Below are 20697 nucleotides of genomic sequence, written 5' to 3'. Positions count from 1 at the left end.
TGTATGACCCGCACTGCAGCGGGTCTTTGTCTCGTTTCAGAATTAACGATATCGTCGCCTCCGACATTGTCGGGGGTAGTGTCCCCCTTTCCTTAGCTTCATTGAAGGTTCTCACCAGAAGCGGGGCCAGCAGGTCCATATCCTTCCTATAAAATTCCACCGGGAACCCATCTGGACCCGGGGCCTTCCCTGCTTGCATATTCCCAATTCCTTTGATCACCTCCTCCACCTCAATCTGTGCCCCAAGACCTGCCACCTCCTGCTCCTCCACCCTCGGGAACTCCAGCTGGTCCAAAAAGTGTATCATTCCCTCTTTCCCCTCCGGGGGTTGGGACTTTTACAGCCTCTCATAAAATGTCTTGAACACCTCGTTCACTTTTCCTGCTCTCTGCTCCATCTTTCCCGTTTCGTCCCTAACTCCTCCGATCTTTCTCGCCGCCCCCCTCTTTCGAAGTTGTTGGGCCAGCAGCCGGCTCGCCTTTTCCCCATATTCATATTGTATTCCCTGTGCCTTCCTCCACTGCGTCTCCGCCTTTCCCGTGGTCAGCAGGTCAAACTCCGTCTGTAGTCTTCGTCTTTCCCTGTATAGCCCTTCCTCCGGGGCCTCCGCATACTGCCTATCCACCCTCAGAATTTCCCCAACCAATCTCTCTCTTTCTTTACCCTCTTGTTTCCCCCTGTGGGCTCTAATGGAAATCAGCTCTCCTCTAACCACCGCCTTCAACGCTTCCCATACTACCCCCACCTGGACCGCCACACCGTCATTGACCTCCAGGTATCTTTCGATGCATCCCCTCACCCTTCCGCATACCCCCTTGTCCGCCAGTAGTCCCATGTCTAATCTCCAAAGTGGGCGCTGTTCCTTTTCCTCTCCTAGATCCAGATCCACCCAATGTGGGGCGTGATCTGAAACGGCTATAGCCGAGCACTCCGTTCCTGCCACTTTCGGGAACAGCGCCCTTCCCAAGACAAAAAAGTCTATCCGGGAGTATACTTTATGGACGTGGGAGAAGAAGGAAAACTCTTTCCCCATTGGTCTGGCAAATCTCCACGGATATCCACCACTATGGTCTTAGCCTCGAACGATACCCGTTTCCCCACCAGTATTGCCACCCCTCTGTTTTTTGCATCTAGCCCTGAGTGGAATACCTGTCCCACCCATCCTTTCCTTAGTCTAACCTGATCCGCCAATTTCAGGTGCGTCTCCTGGAGCATAACCACGTCCGCCTTCAGTCTCTTTAAGTGCGCAAACACCCTTGCCCTCTTAATCGGCCCATTTAAACCTCTCACATTCCGCGTGATCAGCCGGGTTGGGGGGCCGTTTACCCCCCCCCCTCGTCGACTAGCCATCCCCTTTTTTAAGCCAGCTCCCCACCCAGGTCCCACGCACCCGTCTGTCCCCCAGACGGCACCCTCCCGTCCCGACCACCTCGTCTCGTATCAGCTCCCCCTTACCCTCAGCAGCGGCAACCCAGTTAATCCCCCCCCCCCCCCCTCCCCCTCCCCCCCATGCTAGATTCCCCTCTAGCTTGATTGCTCCCCCCATATTGCTTCCGGGGGTCAGCTAACTCTGGCTGACCTCGGCTTCCCCCGTTTATCCTTTGACCTCCCTGCGTGTGAGGCCCCCTTCCTTCCTGCGCCCTTTTTTCCCGCCTCAATTTCCATAGCGTGGGAAAAAACCCGCGCTTCCCTCTCGGCCCCGCCCCTAATACCGCAGTTCCCTCATTCCCCTTCCCTGTCCCCTTTTCCACCGGCGCCCACATTTCTTTGTGTCCCCCCCCCCCCCCTCAGGGGGTGGGGAGAAAAAATTCCCCGTCCAACATTATTACATATTAGCACTCCCTCTCCCCACTTTACATTTCTGTGCCACCTCCTCGCTACCTCTCTCCAGACATCAATTTCTCAAGTCTAGTCCAATTTCTCTTCCTGAATGAATGTCCATGCCTCTTCCGCCGTCTCGAAGTAGTGGTGTTTGCCTTGGTGTGTGACCCCACAATCTTGCCAGCTGCAGCATCCCAAATTTGACTTTCTTCCTATGTAGCACCGCCTTGGCCCGATTGAAGCTCGCCCTCCTTCTCGCCACCTCCGCACTCCAATCTTGATATACGCGTATCACTGCGTTCTCCCACTAGCTGCTCCGTGTCCTCTTAGCCCAACTCAGGACTATCTCCCTGTCCCTGTCGCGATGGAACCTCACCACTATTGCTCGTGGTGTTTCCCCTGCCTTTGGTCTTCTCACGAGGACCCGGTACGCTCCCTCCACTTCCAGGGGGCCCGTTGGGGCCTCAGCCCCCATTAGAGTATGGAGCATCGTACTCACATACGCCCCAGCATCAGCTCCCTCTGTCCCTTCGGGGAGACCAAAATCCTTAGATTCTTCCTCCTCGAGCTGTTCTCCAGGACTTCCAGCCTTTCTATGCACCTCTTATGTAGTGCCTCGTGCGTCTCCGTTTTTACCACCAGGCCCTGTATCTCGTCTTCGTTATCGGCTGCCTTTGCCTTCACTCCACGGCGTTCTATCGCCTGGACGTTCTGTGTTTCCTTCAATCCCTCGATTGCCAGTAACATCGGCGCCAGCACCTCTTTCTTGAGCTCCTCCACACATCGTCGGAGGAACTCCTGCTGTTCCGGGCCCCATACCATCTGGGCTCCCTCGGCCGCCATCTTGCTTCTCCCTTCTCTTCCCTGCCGCTGCTCCAGAGGATCCTCCGCAATCTGGACACTGCTGTCGCTCCTTTCCATCCACACCCGGGGGGACTTCTTCCTTTGTCACCTCACACTGGGTTTGGCCGTAAAAAATTTCCGTTGGGGCTCCCGATAAGAGCCCAAACGTCCGTTGAAACGGGAGGTGCCGAAATGTGCGGCTTAGCTGGTCATCGCCGCAACCGGAAGTCCCTTGCTACTCTTCTTAAACAGAGGAACAACATTGGCTATTCTCCAGTCCTCCGGGACATCACCTGAAGACAGTGAGGATCCAAAGATTTCTGTCAAGGCCTCAGCAATTTCCTCTCCAGCCTCCTTTAGTATTCTGGGGTAGATCCCATCAGGCCCTGGGGACTTATCTACCGTAATATTTTTTAAGACGCCCAACACCTCGTCTTTTTGGATCTCAATGTGACCCAGGCTATTACACACCCTTCTCCAGACTCAACATCTACCAATTCCTTCTCTTTGGTGAATACTAATGCAAAGTATTCATTTAGTACCTCGGCCATTTCCTCTAGCCCACACATAGATTCCCTTGCCGTGTAAAAAGCCTTGGGATTTTCCTTAACCCTATTTGCCAATGACTTTTCATGACCCCTTCTAGCCCTCCTGACTCCTTGCTTAAGTTCCTTCCTACTTTCCTTATATTCCATACAGGCTTCGTCTGTTCCCAGCCTTTTAGCCCTGACAAATGCCTCCTTTTTCTTTTTGACGAGGCCTACAATATCTCTCGTTATCCAAGGTTCCCGAAAATTGCCTTATTTATCCTTCTTCCTCACAGGAACATGCCGGTCCTGAATTCCTTTCAACTGACACTTGAAAGCCTCCCACATGGCAGATGTTGATTTGCCCTCAAACATCCGCCCCCAATCTAGGTTCTTCAGTTCCCGCCTAATATTGTTATAATTAGCCTTCCCCCAATTTAGCACATTCATCCTAGGACCACTCTTATCCTTGTCCACCAGCACTTTAAAACTTACTGAATTGTGGTCACTGTTACCGAAATGCTCCCCTACTGAAACTTCTACCACCTGGCCGGGCTCATTCCCCAATACCAGGTCCAGTACCCCCCCTTCCCTAGTTGGACTGTCTACATATTGTTTTAAGAAGCCCTCCTGGATGCTCCTTACAAACTCTGCCCCGTCTAAGCCCCTGGCACTAAGTGAGTCCCAGTCAATATTGGGGAAGTTGAAGTCTCCCATCACCACAACCCTGTTGTTTTTACTCTTTTCCAAAATCTGTCTACCTATCTGCTCCTCTATCTCCCACTAGCTGTTGGGAGGCATGTAGTAAACCCCCAACATTGTGACTGCACCCTTCTTATTCCTGATCTCTACCCATATAGCCTCACTGCCCTCTGAGGTGTCCTCCCGTAGTACAGCTGTGATATCCTCCCTATCCAGAAACGCAACTCTGCCACCCCTTTTACATCCCCCTCTATCCCACCTGAAACATCTAAATCCTGGAACGTTTAGCTGCCAATCCTGCCCTTCCCTCAACCAGGTCTCTGTAATGGCAACAACATCATAGTTCCAAGTACTAATCCAAGCTCAAAGTTCATCTGCCTTACCCGTAATACTTATTGCATTAAAACATATGCACTTCAGGCCACCAGACCCGCTGTGTTCAGCAACTTCTCCCTGTCTGCTCTGCCTCAGAGCCACACTGTCCCTATTCCCTAGTTCTCCCTCAATGCTCTCACCTTCTGACCTATTGCTCCCGTGCCGACCCCCCTGCCATACTAGTTTAAACACTCCCGTGTGACACTAGCAAACCTCGTGGCCAGGATATTTATGCCTCTCCAGTTTAGATGCAACCCGTCCTTCTTATATAGGTCACACCTGCCCCGGAAGAGCTCCTAGTGGTCCAGATAACGGAAACCCTCCCTCCTACACCAGCTGTTTAGCCACGTGTTTAGCTGCTCTATCTTCCTATTTCTAGCCTCACTGGCACGTGGCAGAGGGAGTAATCCCGAGATTACAACCCTAGAGGTCCTGTCTTTTAACTTTCTGCCTAGCTCCCTGAACTCCTGCTGCAGGACCTCATGCCCCTTCCTGCCTATGTCATTAGTACCAATATGTACAACGACCTCTGCCTGTTTGCCCTCCCCCTTCAGGAAGCCCTCTACCCGTTCGGAGACATCCTGGACCCTGGCACCAGGGAGGCAACATACCATCCTGGAGTCTCTTTCACATCCACAGAAGCACCTATCTGTGCCCCTGACTATAGAGTCCCCTATTACTATTGCTCTTCTGCGCTTTGACCCTCCCTTCTGAACATCAGAGCCAGCCGTGGTGCCACTGCTCTGGCTGCTGCTGTTTTCCCCTGATAGGCTAGCCCCCCTGACAGTATCCAAAGGGGTATACCTGTTCGAGAGGGGGACAACCACAGGGGATTCCTGCACTGACTGCCTGCCCTTTCTGGTGGTCACCCATTTCTCTGCCTGCACCTTGGGTGTGACCACATTTATATAACTGCCATCTATGATGCTTTCCGCCACCTGCATGCTCCTAAGTGCATCCAATTGCTGCTCCAACCGAACCATGCGGTCTGTAAGGAGATTCAGTTGGGTGCACGTTCTGCAGATGAAGCCTCCCAGACCTGCCACATCTCACAGTCAGAGCACTGCACCCCTCTAACTGACATTGCATCAATTAATTAGTAAATCAAAGTTAAAAGTTAAAATAAAAATAAAAAAGTTACTGTTAACTATCTTTTTCCTGGCACTAGATTTCTACTATAACTGTGAAAGCTAAATATAGTACTCTCCGATCTCTGGCTTAGATACCCCTCTAAATTATCATTAAGTAATTATGTTTAATTAGTTACCAATGCTTAATTTTTTTAATTTAGTGTAGATTCCCAACCAGCCACTCAGGTCACAGCTTTTCTGTGATGTCACTTCAGTTTCCCCCCCACACACACAATTTGAAAAGGTGATAAAAGTAAAAATGAGTAAAAATCACTTACTTACCTTCTGAGGGTCTCAGATGTTCTCAGGTTCTCTCCCTGATGATTAAAAGTTACAGGCCAGAAGAAAGAGAGAGAACAAAACAGTAGGGAAAAAGCACCTTCTCCCACTCTTCACCGAATTACCTCACTGCACCAAATTACCAAGTTTCAAATTCTCACTCTGTCTGTGTCTCACTCACTTAGGCTGTGTCTCCTTGAACTGCGCAACGCTTACTAAGTGCGCTTTCTGTCTGTCTTTTATACCGACTTTAGGATGACTTACACTAAAACTTCAAAGAGAAGAATACAATGTGTACCTTTGTGCCCCTAAACAGGCCTCAGGTGACTGCCAGATAACTGCCTCGCAGCAATTAGGGTGGGGGCAGCGTCAGCCAATCAGCCACTAATCTACACTGCACTTTTAACTGAAAAACAACAGAATTAGATTTATCACTTACCTTTCCTGGATACCTCACTGCACCAAATTACCAAGTTTCAAATTCTCACTCTGTCTGTGTCTCACTCACTCAGGCTGTGTCTCTTTGATCTCGCTGCCGTTGTCGTCTCGCGCTCACCTCCGCTTCAGCTGTTTCTCCCGCCCAATCAATAACAGAAATCCCTGGTGACATCCTGGAATATCACCTCTATACTCTTTCCAAAGTGTGGTGCCCAGAGTTGATAGAATTTAGAATTTATAGACTTTACAGTGCAGAAGGAGGCCATTCGGCCCATCGAGTCTGCACCGGCCCTTGGAAAGAGTAGCCCACTTAAGCCCACACCTCCACCCTATTCCTGTAACCCAGTAACCCCACCTAACCGTTGGACACTTAGGGCAATTTAGCATGGCCAATCCACCTAACCTGCACGTCTTTGGACTGTGGGAGGAAACCGGAGCACCCGGACGAAACCCACGCACACACGGGGAGAACATGCAGACTCCGCACAGACAGTGGCCCAAGCCAGGAATCGAACCTGGGATCCTGGAGCTGTGAAGCAACTGTGCTAACCACTGTGCTACTGTGCTGCCTACTTACTCCAGTTGTCCCCATTACACCAGCTGAGGCCTACCCAACGATTTATAAAGTTCCATCTCGATCTCTTCACTTTTATATTCTGCACTACCTTTCATAAGCCCAAGTAAGCAATTTTTAATCACCGTACCAACTTGCGGCTACTGGCTTTTAGGATTTGTATAAATGGACACAAAGATCTATCAGTGCATCTAAATTTTTCAAAAAAAATAGTACATTGCCTTTCCACATTTGTCCTTCCAAAGTGCATCACATCATACTCCTGTGTATAGAACACTGTCTGTTTTGCTTCTGCCCATTTTACTATCCTGTCTTATTTCATCCTGAAGTCTACAACCAACTTCATCACTCATTATTATGTCGCCAAATTTCATCTGTATCATCTTCACACTTAATAGATGCTTCTCCATCCCTCCGAGTGCAGATCGTTAATAAAAATTGAAAAGTAACAGACTTAAAATTACCCCTTAGGAATTGCCACTGCAAGCCACCTCCTACTCTGAAAACAGGAATCGAAGGCATGCTGACGACACAGAAAGAGGTCACTTGGCCCATCGCATCTGTGCCAGCTGTAAAAAAAAATGAGCCACCCAGCCGAACCCCACTTCCCAGCATTTGATCCCGCAGGGATACAACACTTCAGTGCACACACCTTCTAAATGAGCTGAGGTTTTCTCCCTCTACCAACCTTTAAGTCAGTGAGTTCCAGACCACTACTACCCTTTGGTTGAAAAAATATTTCCTCATCCTCTAATCCTTCTATCAATCACTTTAAATTGTTATGGGAGAGGCGTTTTCAGAACCCCAAAATGTATCATGGAGTTCAACCAACCTCCCCCTTTAATGTATTGTTGCTTTTGAAACACACAGCTTGTTCTCCAGGTGCGGTATTACAATTATGGACACATGGGTTTTTAAACACAAAACAATGTTTATTCCATGAACTCAACTTAGTCTTTTAAATAAACATTGGATCACTTAATCCAGCAGAGGGCAGTAGAGAGGAGCTGCTGATTGGCTGTTGTGGGGAAAATTTGCATCAGTGCATTGCGGTCACCGTATCTTGAAGGTGGTTTGTGGAGGAGCTGTTGTCAAGTGACAATTAAACCCAAAACATTTATTCAGTGTTGCCCTCCCTACCTCCTCCTCTAACCCCCAAAAAAAGACAGTCACTGTGAGGATCCCAGCCGAGTAAAGGTCAAGAGGGAGACTCGAGGGCCGGTAGAAGTAGAAAGAAGTTGAACCGTGACATCACAGCCTGCAGTGAAAGAGCGCGAGGAGAGCGATGGAGACTCGGTGAAAGAGTTTGAGGCGAGCAGCAGAGACTCAGTAAAAGAGCACGAGGAGAGCGGCGGGGACACAAGATAAAACAGCGCGAGAAGAGCGGTGGGGACACAGTGAAAGAGCGTGAGGAGAGCGGCGGGGACACAGGATAAAAGAGCGTGAGGAAAGCGGCGGGGACACAGGATAAAAGAGTGCAAGTAGAGTGGCGGGGTCACAGGATAAAAGAGAGCGAGGAGAGTGGTGGGGACACAGTGCCGGAGAAGCGGCCTTCAGATTTTCGGCAGGAGCAATGGCCAGGAGTCTGTCGGGAAGGTAAGTTTTCCTCTTTAAAAACGTACCTTGAAGAGTGACATCACAGCAAAGCAGTGACCTGATTGGCTGGTAAGGAAAGTGCTCCAATTAGCAGTAGCTGGGAGAAATTTAACTCTTCGTGTGTTGGTAAGTATTGTGATTGGTAAGTAAAATCTGTTTTCCTTTCACTTATTCATTATTTGATATTATATTTGTAATCAGTTAAGGTAAAGTGTAAAAATGGCAGGAGATCCCAGACCCGTGTTATGCTCCTCGTGCTCAATGTGGGAGTTCAGGGACGCGGCCGATGCCCCTGACTCCTTCATGTGCGGGACTTGTGTCCAGCTGCAGCTCTTGTTAGACCGCATGATGGCGCTGGAGCTGCGGATGGACTCACATTGGAGCATCCACGATGCTGAGGAGGTCGTGGATAGCATGTTCAGTGAGTTGGTCACACCACAGATGAGGATTGGTGAGGGAGACAGGGAATGGGTGACCAAAAGGCAGAGAAAGAGCAGGAAGGCAGTGCAGGTGTCCCCTGCGGTCATCTCCCTCCAAAACAGGTATACCATTTTGGATACTGTTGGGGGAGATGACTCACCAGGGGAAGGCAGTAGTAGCCAGGCTCATGGCACTGTGGCTGGCTCTGCTGCACAGAAGGGTGGGAAAAAGACTGGCAGGGCTATAGTCATAGGGGATTCAATCGTAAGGGGAGTAGACAGGCGTTTCTGTGGTCGAAAACAAGACTTCCGAATGGTATGTTGCCTCCCGGGTGCACGGGTCAGGGATGTCTCAGATCGGCTGCAGGACATACTGAAGGGGGAGGGTGAACAGCCAGTTGTCGTGGTGCACATAGGCACCAACGATATAGGTAAAAAATGGGATGAGGTCCTACAATCAGAATTTATGGAGTTAGGAGATAAGTTAAAATGTAGGACCTCAAAGGTAGTAATCTCAGGATTGCTACCAGTGCCACGAGACAGTCAGAGTAGAAATTCAAGAATAGTCAGAATGAATACGTTGCTTGAGAGATGGTGCAGGAGGGAGGGGTTCAGATTTTTGGGACATTGGAACCGGTTCTGGGGGCAGTGGGACCATTACAAATCGGATGGTCTACACCTGGGTAGGACTGGAACCAATGTCCTTGGGGGTGCTTTTGCTAACACTGTTGGGGAGGTTTTAAACTAATGTGGCAGGGGGATGGGAACCAGATTAGGAAGTTAGAGGTCAGTAAAGAGGCAGCAACTAAAGCCAGTAAGGTACTAGATAATAAACTCAATGTGACTAAGGGGATGAGTAGACAGGGAAGAGGTGGTGAACGCAAAGGGACAGGTGGTCTGAGGTGCATTTGTTTTAATGCGAGAAGTGTAGCAGGTAAGGCATATGAACTTAGGGCTTGGATTAGTACCTGGGAATATGCTGTTATTGGTATTACTGAGACTTGGTTGAGGGAAGGGCAAGACTGGCAACTAAATATCCCAGGGTATAAATGCTTCAGGAGGGCTAGAGAGGGAGGTAAAAGGGGTGGAGGAGTTGCATTACTGGTCAGAGATATCACAGCTGTGATTAAGGAGGGCACGATGGAGGATTCGAGCACTGAGGCAATATGGGTAGAGCTAAGAAACAGGAAGGGTGCAGTAACATTGTTGGGACTTTACTACAGGCCTCCCAAAAGCGAGCGCGAAATAGAGGTACAAATATGTAGACAGATTATAGAAAAATGTAGGAGCAATAGGGTGGTCGTGATAGGAGAATTTAACTTCCCCAACATTGATTGGGACTCACGTAGTGTTGGAGGCGTAGATGGAGCAGAATTTCTAAGGAGCATCCAGAAGAGTTTTTTAGAGCAGTATGTAAATAGTCCAACTCGGGAAGGGGCCATACTGGACCTGGTATTGGGAAATGATCCCGGCCAGGTGGTTGAAGTTTCAGTCGGTGATTACTTTGGGAATAGCAATCACAATTCCGTAAGTTTTTGAATACTCATGGACAAAGACGAGAGTGGTCCTAAAGGAAGAGTGCTAAATTGGGGAAAGGCCAAGTATAACAAAATTCAGCAGGAGCTAGGGAATGTGGATTGGGAGCAGCTGTTTAAGGGTAAATCCACATTTGAAATGTGGGAGTCTTTTAAGGAAAGGTTGATTAGAGTGCAGGACAGACATGTCCCTGTGAAAATGAGGGATAGAAATGGCAAGATTAGGGAACCATGGATGACGGGTGGAATTGTGAGACTAGCGAAGATGAAAAAGGAATCATACATAAGATCTAGGCGACTTAAAACTGATGAAGCTTTGGAGGAATATCGGGAAAGTAGGACAAATCTCAAACACGCAATAAAGAGGGCTAAAAGGGGTCATGAAAATATCTTTGGCTAACAGGGTTAAGGAAAATCTCAAAGCCTTTTATTCGGATATAAGGAGCAAGAGGGTAACTAGAGAAAGGATTGGCCCACTCAAAGACAAAAGAGGGAATTTGTGCATGGAGTCAGAGGAAATGGGTGAGATTCTTAATGAGTACTTTGCATAGGTATTCACCAAGGAGAGGGACATGATGGATGTTGAGGCTAGGGATGGATGTTTAAATACTCTGGGTCAAGTCGGCATAAGGAAGGGGGAAGTTTTGGGTATTCTAAAAGACATTCAGGTGGACAAGTCCCCAGGTCCGGATGGGATCTATCCCAGGTTACTGAGGGAAGCGAGGGACGAAATAGCTGGGGCCTTAACAGATATCTTTGCAGCATCCTTGAGCACGGGTCCCGGAGGACTGGAGAATTGCTAATCTTGTCCCTTTGTTTAAGAAGGATCGCAGGGATAATCCAGGGAATTATAGACCTGTGACGTCAGTGGTAGGCAAACTGTTGGAGAAGATACTGAGGGATAGGATCTATTCACATTTGGAAGAAAATAGACTTATCAGTGATAGGCAGCATGGTTTTGTGCAGGGATGGTCATGTCTTAGAAACCTAATAGAATTCTTTGAGGAAGTGACAAAGTTAATTGATGAGGGAAGGGCTGTAGATGTCATATACAAGGACTTCAGTGAGGCGTTTGATAAAGTTTCCCATGGCAGGTTGATGGAGAAAGTGAAGTCGTATGGGGTTCAGGGTGTACTAGCTAGATGGATAAAGAACTGGCTGGGCAACAGGAGACAAAGAGTAGTGGTGGAAGGGAGTGTCTCAAAATGGAGAAAAATGACTAATGGTGTTCCACAGGGATCCGTGCTCGGACCACTGTTGTTTGTGATATACATAAATGATCTGGACGAAGGTATAGGTGGTCTGATTAGCAAATTTGCAGATGATACTAAGATTGGTGGAGTTGCAGATAGAGAGGAGGACTGTCAGAGAATACAGCAAAATATAGATAGATTGGAGAGTTGGGCAGAGAAATGGCAGATGGAGTTCAATCCAGGCAAATGCGAGGTGATGCATTTTGGAAGATCTAATTCAAGAGCGGACTATACGGTCAATGGATGAGTCCTGGGGAAAATTGATGTACAGAGAGATCTGGGAGTTCAGGTCCATTGTACCCTGAAGGTGACAACGCAGGTCGATAGAGTGGTCAAGAAGGCATACAGCATGCTTGCCTTCATTGGACGGGCTATTGAGTACAAGAGTCGGCAGGTCAAGTTACAGTTGTATAGGACTTTGGTTAGGCCACATTTGGAATACTGCGTGCAATTCTGGTCGCCACATTACCAGAAGGATGTGGATGCTTGAGAGAGGGTGCAGAGGAGGTTCACCAGGATATTGCCTGGTATGGAGGGTGCTAGCTATGAAGAAAGGTTGAGTAGATTAGGATTGTTTTCATTGGAAAGACAGAGGTTGAGGGGGGACCTGATTGAGGTCTACAAAATTATGCGAGGTATGGACAGGGTGGATGGCAGCAAGCTGTTTCCCAGAGTCAATTACAAGGGGTCACGATTTCAAGGTGAGAGGGGGAACGTTTAAGGGAGATGTGTGTGGAAAGATTTTTACGCAGAGGGTGGTGGGTGCCTGGAACGCTTTGCCAGCGGAGGTGGTAGAGGCGGGCACGATAGCATCATTTAAGATGCATCTAGGCAGATATATGAACGGGCGGGGAACAGAGGGAAGTAGATCCTTGGAAAATAGAAGACAGGTTTAGATAAAGGATCTGGATCGGCGCAGGTTGGGAGGGCCGAAGGGCCTGTTCCTGTGCTGTAATTTTCTTTGTTCTTAACACCCCTTACTTCAAAGATAACCCTGAAAATATTACAACACTAAATAATCCTTCAGTTATTCCTTTCAACACCCAAGAGACCTAACACCTTTAAACAGAAACACATCAGGTTAAAGGCATTACTATTAGTTTAAATCACCCAACTGATCCAGAGATAGTCTTTCATGGCAGAGATCACAGCAGATCCAGCTCACTGCAAACACAGACACACCCAAGCTCTTGTCCTCAAAACTGAAACTAAAAACTGCAAAATGGCTGAGCTAAAACCCAGCTCCACCCACACTCTGACATCACTGCATTTCTTAAAGGTACATTGCTTAAACATCCATTTTTTAAAAGCACCCTCAAATGACAAAATCCCTAGTCAAAGAATTCAACCACATACATTAAACATGATTTGCAAATCCAGATTGGTCCACCATGATTAACCCAAGCCTTTCCAAATGGAAGGTTAATTTATCCTGATAACGGTTTCCAATATTTTGCCTACCGACTAAGTTAGGCTGACTGGCCTGTAGTTTCCTGCCCTAACTTTCTCCCTTTCATGAATGATGGTATTGTATAACGTTGGTAACCTTCCATTCTGCTAGATGCGATGGAGACCAGGAGGGATGTATTGTTCCCCCGAGGTTCCCGGAGGGTCAGCCATAGGGCAGCAGTGCTGCCTGGGATGAGGTGGCGCCAGCTGTCAGCTCGGAGAGTGTGACCAGGAAGACTGGTCTCCAGTGCAGGAAGGAGGTCAACGACCTACACTGGGCAGCACGGGTGAGTAGACACCAATGCCACCCCCCTCCGCCCAAGGGAGCATCCACCCCACAACTCCGCACGCGACCTCCAGTTCTTCCTCCATCTCCCACTCCCCTCAACCTCCTCTCCCACCATTGTGAACCACGCATAAGGTTAATGATGTCCTCTCTGCATCTCCTCAGCAAAATCCCTCTCATTACCGTCGGGAGAGGGTCCAGACTGGCGGAAGGGTGCCGGACATAGGAATCCTCACCTCCTTCGAGGAGCGTGCCCTGGAGGTGAGCAGTGTGGCCGAGGACATTTAAGTGGCATCTCGACAAATACATGAATAGGATGGGAATAGAGGGATACGGACCCAGAAAGTGGAGAAGATTTTAGTTAAGACGGGCAGCATGGTCGGCACGGGCTTGGAGGGCCGAAGGGCCTGTTCCTGTGCTGTACTTTTCTTTGTTCTTTGTTCTTTGACAGATCAGTCAGCCAAGCGAGGGGTTGGTGGACACTGTAGAGGCGAGGGACCACCAGGCTCCAAACGTGAGTAGTGATTGCCTTACTGACTGACCCAACCCTCGCACTGACCACATGTCCATTCTCCCACAGGTCCTCTAGCTGATGGCACCGACCTATCCCAGGCAGTACCCTCTCCTGACTCCAAAGAGACCACCTCGGAGGAGAGCTCCGAGAATGCCACCCTAATCACGGCACAGCTGTCACCCCCACCCCCACCAGAACAGATACACACACCTCGGTTGGACATGTTAGTGGTCAGGCTTCTGGGGCACAATCTGGTGAGCACCACACTGCTGATGATGCACATCACGTGGAGGCAGGAACCCCCAGGCGAGACAGCAGTCGGAAGGCTGCTGGATCCCAGGACCCAGCTGGGTCCCAGTCTGATGCTGAGCCTGTGGGACAAAGTTATCCGGAGCTGATGGAGATGATAGGAACCAACCTGAACGTTTAGAGGGAGATGTCAGTGTCACTCCAGCAGATACTTAGCCTCTCAGATACATAGCCGTTTGGATGAGCCCCAGAGGCGACAGGCACAGGAGATGGCGCTGGCAATGAGTGACACCGAGGCCAGCACTGCTGGGGTGGGGACCACAGTGGAGAGCCTGGTGCACGACATCGGCACCATTAGTGAAGTGCACAGTCGGTGACGGCCATGGCCCAGGGTCTCAACAGAATGTGTGACGTGCTGGGAATGTGACCCAGTACCAGTGCGACCTTGATGAGATTCTGCGGGACATGTCCCGCTGTCAGATGGGAATGGCGGGGGCGCTGTGAGCTTGACTCAGTCGCAGGTGGGCATGGCTGAGGTACTACAGAGCATGGCCCAATCACTGAGGAGCATCACCGAGGATGTCAACACGATCGTGTGACTACCAGGGCTGGCAGCGCCAGATGATGTAGGGACAGCAGTAGCTCGAACCAGCTGCCCCTCCGTCCTAAAGTGAACCCCAGGGTCCTAAGGGCACCGGTCGGGAGGAGGGGCGCTGGATGCCATGTGGGACCTGTCCCATGGAGTGACGACGGTGGCCACCAACTCCCTCAGGTTCCACCCCTCTGATGAAGCCACCTCTTAAAGTCAGCACACGGGACAAGGCAGCACCGCTGTGCATGTGTTGCCGACAAGTGGGCCGGGGCCCTTCGGCCCCAGAGACCCCAGAGGATGGCCGAAGGAGCATCAAAGACCACGGGACGTGGTAAGCAGCTGGCTGCCTCCACCTCAAGATGTGCATCCTGGGGAAACACCATGACGTAGTGGTAGAGCTAAGAGGGCCAGGCACCTTGAGGATCACTCTTGGCACTGGGGTAGGGGGGACTGGTGGGGGGCCACCATCGGAAGTGGAGTTTGTACAACACATTAAACTTCTTTTCGCATAACCACAGATTTGAGCCAGGGAGGTGGGATGGACATTTTCGGAAATGGGAGGAGAAGGGAATTAAGACACTAAAAGATTTATTTCTTCGGGGTCAATTTGCAGGACTGAAGGAGCTAAAAGTGAAGTATGTGCTGGAGCAGGGGGAAATGTTTAGATACATGCAGGTTAGAGATTTTGCCAGAAAGGAGATACAGAGCTTCCCAGTGGAGCCGGCCTCCACATTGCTGGAGGAGGTGCTGATGACAGGGGGACTGGAGAAGGGGGCAGTGTCAGTGGTTTACGGAGCTATTTTGGAAGAGGAGAAGGCAGCATTGGAAGGGATCAAAGCAAAGTGGGAGGAAGAGTTGGGAGAGGATATGGAGGAGGAGATGTGGTGTGAGGTGTTCTGGAGAGTGAACGCCTCCACCTCGTGCGCAAGGTTGGGGCTGATACAGCTGAAGGTGGTATACAGAGCACACCTCACGAGGGCGAGGATGAGCCGATTCTTTGAGGGAGTGGAAGATGTGTGTGAACATTGCGGGGGGGGGGGGGGGTGTGGCTGGCGCTAATCACGTTCATATGTTTTGGTCCTGTCCAAAGCTGGAGGATTACTGGAAGGAGGTTCTTAAGGTAATTTCTAAAGTGGTGTACGCGAAACTGGACACGGGCCCCCGGGAGGCCATATTCGGGGTGTCGGACCGGCCAGGGTTGGAAACAGGTGCGGAGGCAGATGTTGTAGCCTTCGTCTCGTTGATCGCCCAAAGGTGGATCCTGATGGGTTGGAGAGCAGCCTCTCCACCCTGTGCCCTGGCCTGGCGGGGGGATCTGTTGGAATTCTTGACTCTTGAGAAGGTTACGTTTGAACTGAGGGGAAGGATAGAGGGGTCCTACAATTCATGGGCATTATTCATTATGCACTTTCAGGAACTGGATAACATCGAACATTAGTTGCGGGGGGGGGGGGGGGAGGTGTGTGAATGGTGACTATGGGTGATTCCTGATTCCGTTTTGTCATTTGTTTATGTGAACATGCGGGCTAATGTTTGGGGTTTTGTGGGAGGATGGGATCATTGTTATTGATATGGGGATTGACATATTTGTTACTGATTATTGTTTATTGTTGGTGGGTGTAAATTTTGGAGAAAATGTGTAAAGGAGAATCCCAATGGACCGAATGGCCTCCTTCTGCACTGTAAAGTCTATAAATTCTAAATTCTATCAACTCTGGGCACCACACTTTGGAAAGAGTATAGGATATTCCAGGATGTCACCAGGGATTTCAGTTATTGATTGGACGGGAGGAACGGCTGAAGCGGAGGTGAGCGCAAGACGACAACGGCGGATCTCATTTTTGCCGGGGTGTGGGGTAATTCCTGGGTTGCCATTGCATTCGACATCAACCTCGTTAATGGAATTGAAATGAATGCAAATGAGCGTTAATGATATTTTCGCCATTTTTAAGCAGTATCCAGAGCTCGCCATCGAGAGCAGGTTGGGTGAATTATAAAATGGTTTAACCCGTGCAAATCTCCCGCTATTCACCCTGCACGCTCAGATCCGCACCGGGCACAACGTGGTCGTTGAATTGCGCCCATTGCTTGTAATTTAACTTTGTCGACATAACCTGAGAACTTGCTTTACTGGATTACTGCTGCATGACTAATTTCACAATCATCCAGTATCACAGTACAGTGCCTATCATTTCACAGTTTGGTTGACAGCTACAAGCCCTTTTTTTTCTTTTTAAAAACACTTTTAGTACCCAATTCATTTTTTCCAATTAAGGGACAATTTAGCGTGGCCAATCCACCTACCCTGCACATCTTTGGGTTGTGGGGGTGAAACCCATACAGACACGGGGAGAATGTGCAAACTCCACATGGACAGTGACAAACCTGGGACCTTGACGCTGTGAGACAGCAGTGCTAACCACCGCGCCACCGTGCTGCCCCAACAGCTAAAAGTCTTTATAGAATCCTGGAAGTGGGATTACAAATTCCAATGCTTGTTGTTATAAGGATTGGTGCACCTGAATGAAATGTTTGTTGTTATAAAGCTTTCTGTGGTTCAAATAATATAAATGTAGTGATTGAGTGTTTTTTTCAATATAGTGAAGTCTACAATAGATATTTAGAATTTTATTTTATCTCATCTCTGCATGGGTGAGTCCTTGAGGTCTGTCCATGGTAGATACTGGGTGAATTGGCTCAGCGGGTGTAAGGGCAAAGGGTGGTGGGTGAGGATTCATGAGTTGACACAAAATTGATTGGGGGACTAAGTTGGTATATTGGGCTATGAAGTGGGTATGGGGGCATAGGTTAGTATGGAGGGTATGAGGGATCATGGGGGTGGGCTGGATGGATGATTAATGCGTTATTCTTTTAAATTTTTGGACACAGCTCCGGAGTCCTGAGGCAGGCCTTCCACCCATCCACCTCTGTAACTGGCAGCCTTCTCACGACTTCCAGGGCCGCCTGCCCGACTTCTCATACAACCCCATTCCCAGAGCGAATATCTGGCACCCGGGCGGTCATTTCTAAAAGTCGGGTCCATGGATCCGGGGATTCCCCCGTCTCTGCGCACCTGGCACGCAGACGGAAATCCAGGCCCATTGGTTCATTAAATTTAACCTGTTGTCTGTTAATCCTTTGTCATAACCTCTCTTTGTCACCTCTACTGGGCGGCACGTAGCTGTGGTTAGCACTGTTGCTTCACAGCGCCAGGGTCCCAGGTTAGATTCCTGCTTGGGTCACTATCTGTGCGGAGTCTGCACGTTCTCCCCGTGTCTGCGTGGGTTTCCTCCGGGTGCTCCGGTTTCCCCCCACAATTCCCGAAAGTCGTGCTTGTCAGGTGAATTGGACATTCTGAATTCTCACTCCGTGTACCCGAACAGGCGCCGGAATGTAGCAACTAGGGGCTTTTCACAGTAATTTAATTGCAGTGTTAATGTCAGCCTACTTGTGACATTAATAAAGATTATTATTATTACCTCTGCCAGTTTCCTCATGTACTTTCCAGAATTCCCCCTGGTTATGGACTGACTCTCGCTCCTGATATTTGTCACAGGATGAAATAAAACAGAAGGAAAAAAAAGAGGTTTTTATTTCCTGTGTCATCCGGGGCTTTTTGGCTTTGCACGTTCCACCTTTTCCCTTTTAAAAAAACATGCCAATTGTCTTCCATTGCTTCGATACTGCTTTACCCGGCAGGGCTACTGGCAAAAGGTGACGCAATAGGTCAATGCTAGCATTGTGAGGTTTGGATTCCATTTATTCTATCCATTTTCAAGTGAAAGATTTGAAAGGGTGGCCTGGATAATTAGTCTTTTCTTCAGCACACCCTCCATATGGTCAAATAAACTGTTTCTGACTATGCTGCATGCATATTAAAACACTCTTGTTTTGGACGACAGCCAAAGGGCTGAATATTAAACAGCGCCGTCTGACAGATGCCTCTTGTTGACCTTCCGTCCCAAACACCCTGCACTGAGATGTGAAACACAAGATCAGGTGTCAGGCATTTTAACAGCCAAAAGGTTTCTTCACTCTGCAATTAGCCACGCTCCTAACCATTACCAAAGAATCAATAGCAAGGGCAAATTTTCCTGCCAAATCATTCCAACAGCCATGTAAGAATCAGTAAATTAGATAGCCTTATTTTAATTGAATTGGGTCTAATTTGTCGTAGGCTTCTGGGGATGAGACAATCTTGTTACAACCTTGCTACTGTCGTGCCATAATTAGCCATTCAAAAATGAACAGAGTTGATCAGATTGGCAAAATTAAATATCTGTTCACTACCGTTGTCCTATATTGTAGACTCCACAGCTGCTGATCAACTGTGGTGTGGGAAACAGAAACATGCCCCGCATGAAAATCATTATGTTTCACACGCATGGCTAGATTGAGAGTGCCTGAACAATTAATTGCCCTGTTTGTTGAAGGGCATTTTCGACATGAAACATCTCTGAGCTACCTCTGGCCCGCTGGATTTCGTGTTTTTTAAAAAGGGAGAGCGGTGAACAATAACTGCACGCCAATCGTGGTTAGAAAGAACTCGGGCTGGATTCTCCGATTTTTCAGGCTATGCCCTGACGACGGCGTGGGAACGGTGGCGTTTTATGACCGAGAAATCATGCAAAACGGCCACCGATCCTCCGATTGGTGGGGGGCTAGCAGAGAGGCAGCGTACAGCACCCAGCTCTAGCTGCCGATCCGGCCGGAGAATTGCCGGGTCCGTGGCCGCGCATGCGGACGGTGGCGGCCTGCGGCGGCCTCGCAATGCAACATGGCACCAGCCGTGCGCCGACCTGGCCTGCCAAATAGTGCCCCTCCTTCGGCCAGGCTTGCGACGCCCGGACCATCCCCCATCAGAGCCCCCAGCCCCTGCAAACATCCCCCCTGCCCGCGGATAGGCTCTCCCCTGACTGAGTCCGCAGCTGCCATGCCGAGATCCCGACAAAAAATAGCACATGCGACCGACGCTGTCGGGAACACGGCCGGTCGGGGGCGGAGCATCGGGGGATGGGTCTCAGGTAACCTCCTGAGGCCGTTGATATGGCATACAGCGTACTCCTAGTGTACGCCGTTTTGGAGGGGGTGGAGCATCGCAAAAGCGATATCGCCCCCGATTATGGCGCCAACGTTGATTCTCTGGCCGGCGAACGCGATTTTGGCATCGGTGACCGGAGAATCCCGCCCCTTGTCTTTTATCTGTCAGCACTTTTCATATCCTCAGGTGTGTCTCAAAATGCTATTGGCGGTAATGAAACTCTTCTGAAGTGCTGTCATTATTTTCTAGACAAATGCAGCCTGCCAAATTGTGCACAGAAAGACTCCACACGCAGAAATGATGCAAATGACTAATTAATCTGCTTTTTGTGAAAGTGATTCTAGTTGATGGATAAATGTTGACCAGGGCGAGCATATTTAACCATTCAAAATGGAAGCCCATGCAGAAATATATTTAACAGCCAATCCACTTTCAGAACAACTTTGCATCATGTGTGCATCTATACCTATTTATTTTTGTGGGATTATGTAAAAAAAGACATTTCTAGATTTTCATTCAGGCCATCTGTATTTTGTACATGTATTATTCATTTCCCCCTGTAGTTCTGCTCATATGAAATGAATTGTAGTAAATGTCCTTATCTGGATTTTTCTCCTGAACTTCACGACCCACCAATTTCACTTACCTTTAATGTAACAGGTGAGCCTGCTTGATCCTCACGATCTCACTTGCTTTGTTATTAAATGTTGCATTTCTGCTAAGGACTTCAGCTGATGATTTAAGATCTCACTACATCCGTTGAAAAATATCAAGAGGTTTTATCCTCGAACTCACCATACTTAAATATTCAAATGCCTTTGAAGTTTTGAGGGTTTTAAACTTTCATTTGCCAGTACTTTCCTGCATATCACACACATGAACTTTGCACCCTGATTGGCATTGGCACAATTAATAAACCCAAACCTCAAGTAATCATCTTTATACTGCTTTGTTCTTGTTTTCAGCTTTGACTTCATGGGTTGTTTACCAGAGGCCCTGGAGTTCACACCAGCACTGCTGACAGCTGCAAAATGGAGGAATGGAGGAATCTCTCTTGCACCCAGAGCACGTGAT

This window comes from Scyliorhinus torazame, chromosome 9, assembly GCF_047496885.1.
Source record: "Scyliorhinus torazame isolate Kashiwa2021f chromosome 9, sScyTor2.1, whole genome shotgun sequence".
Taxonomy (NCBI): Eukaryota; Metazoa; Chordata; class Chondrichthyes; order Carcharhiniformes; family Scyliorhinidae; genus Scyliorhinus; species Scyliorhinus torazame.
This window is presented reverse-complemented; position numbering follows the sequence as displayed.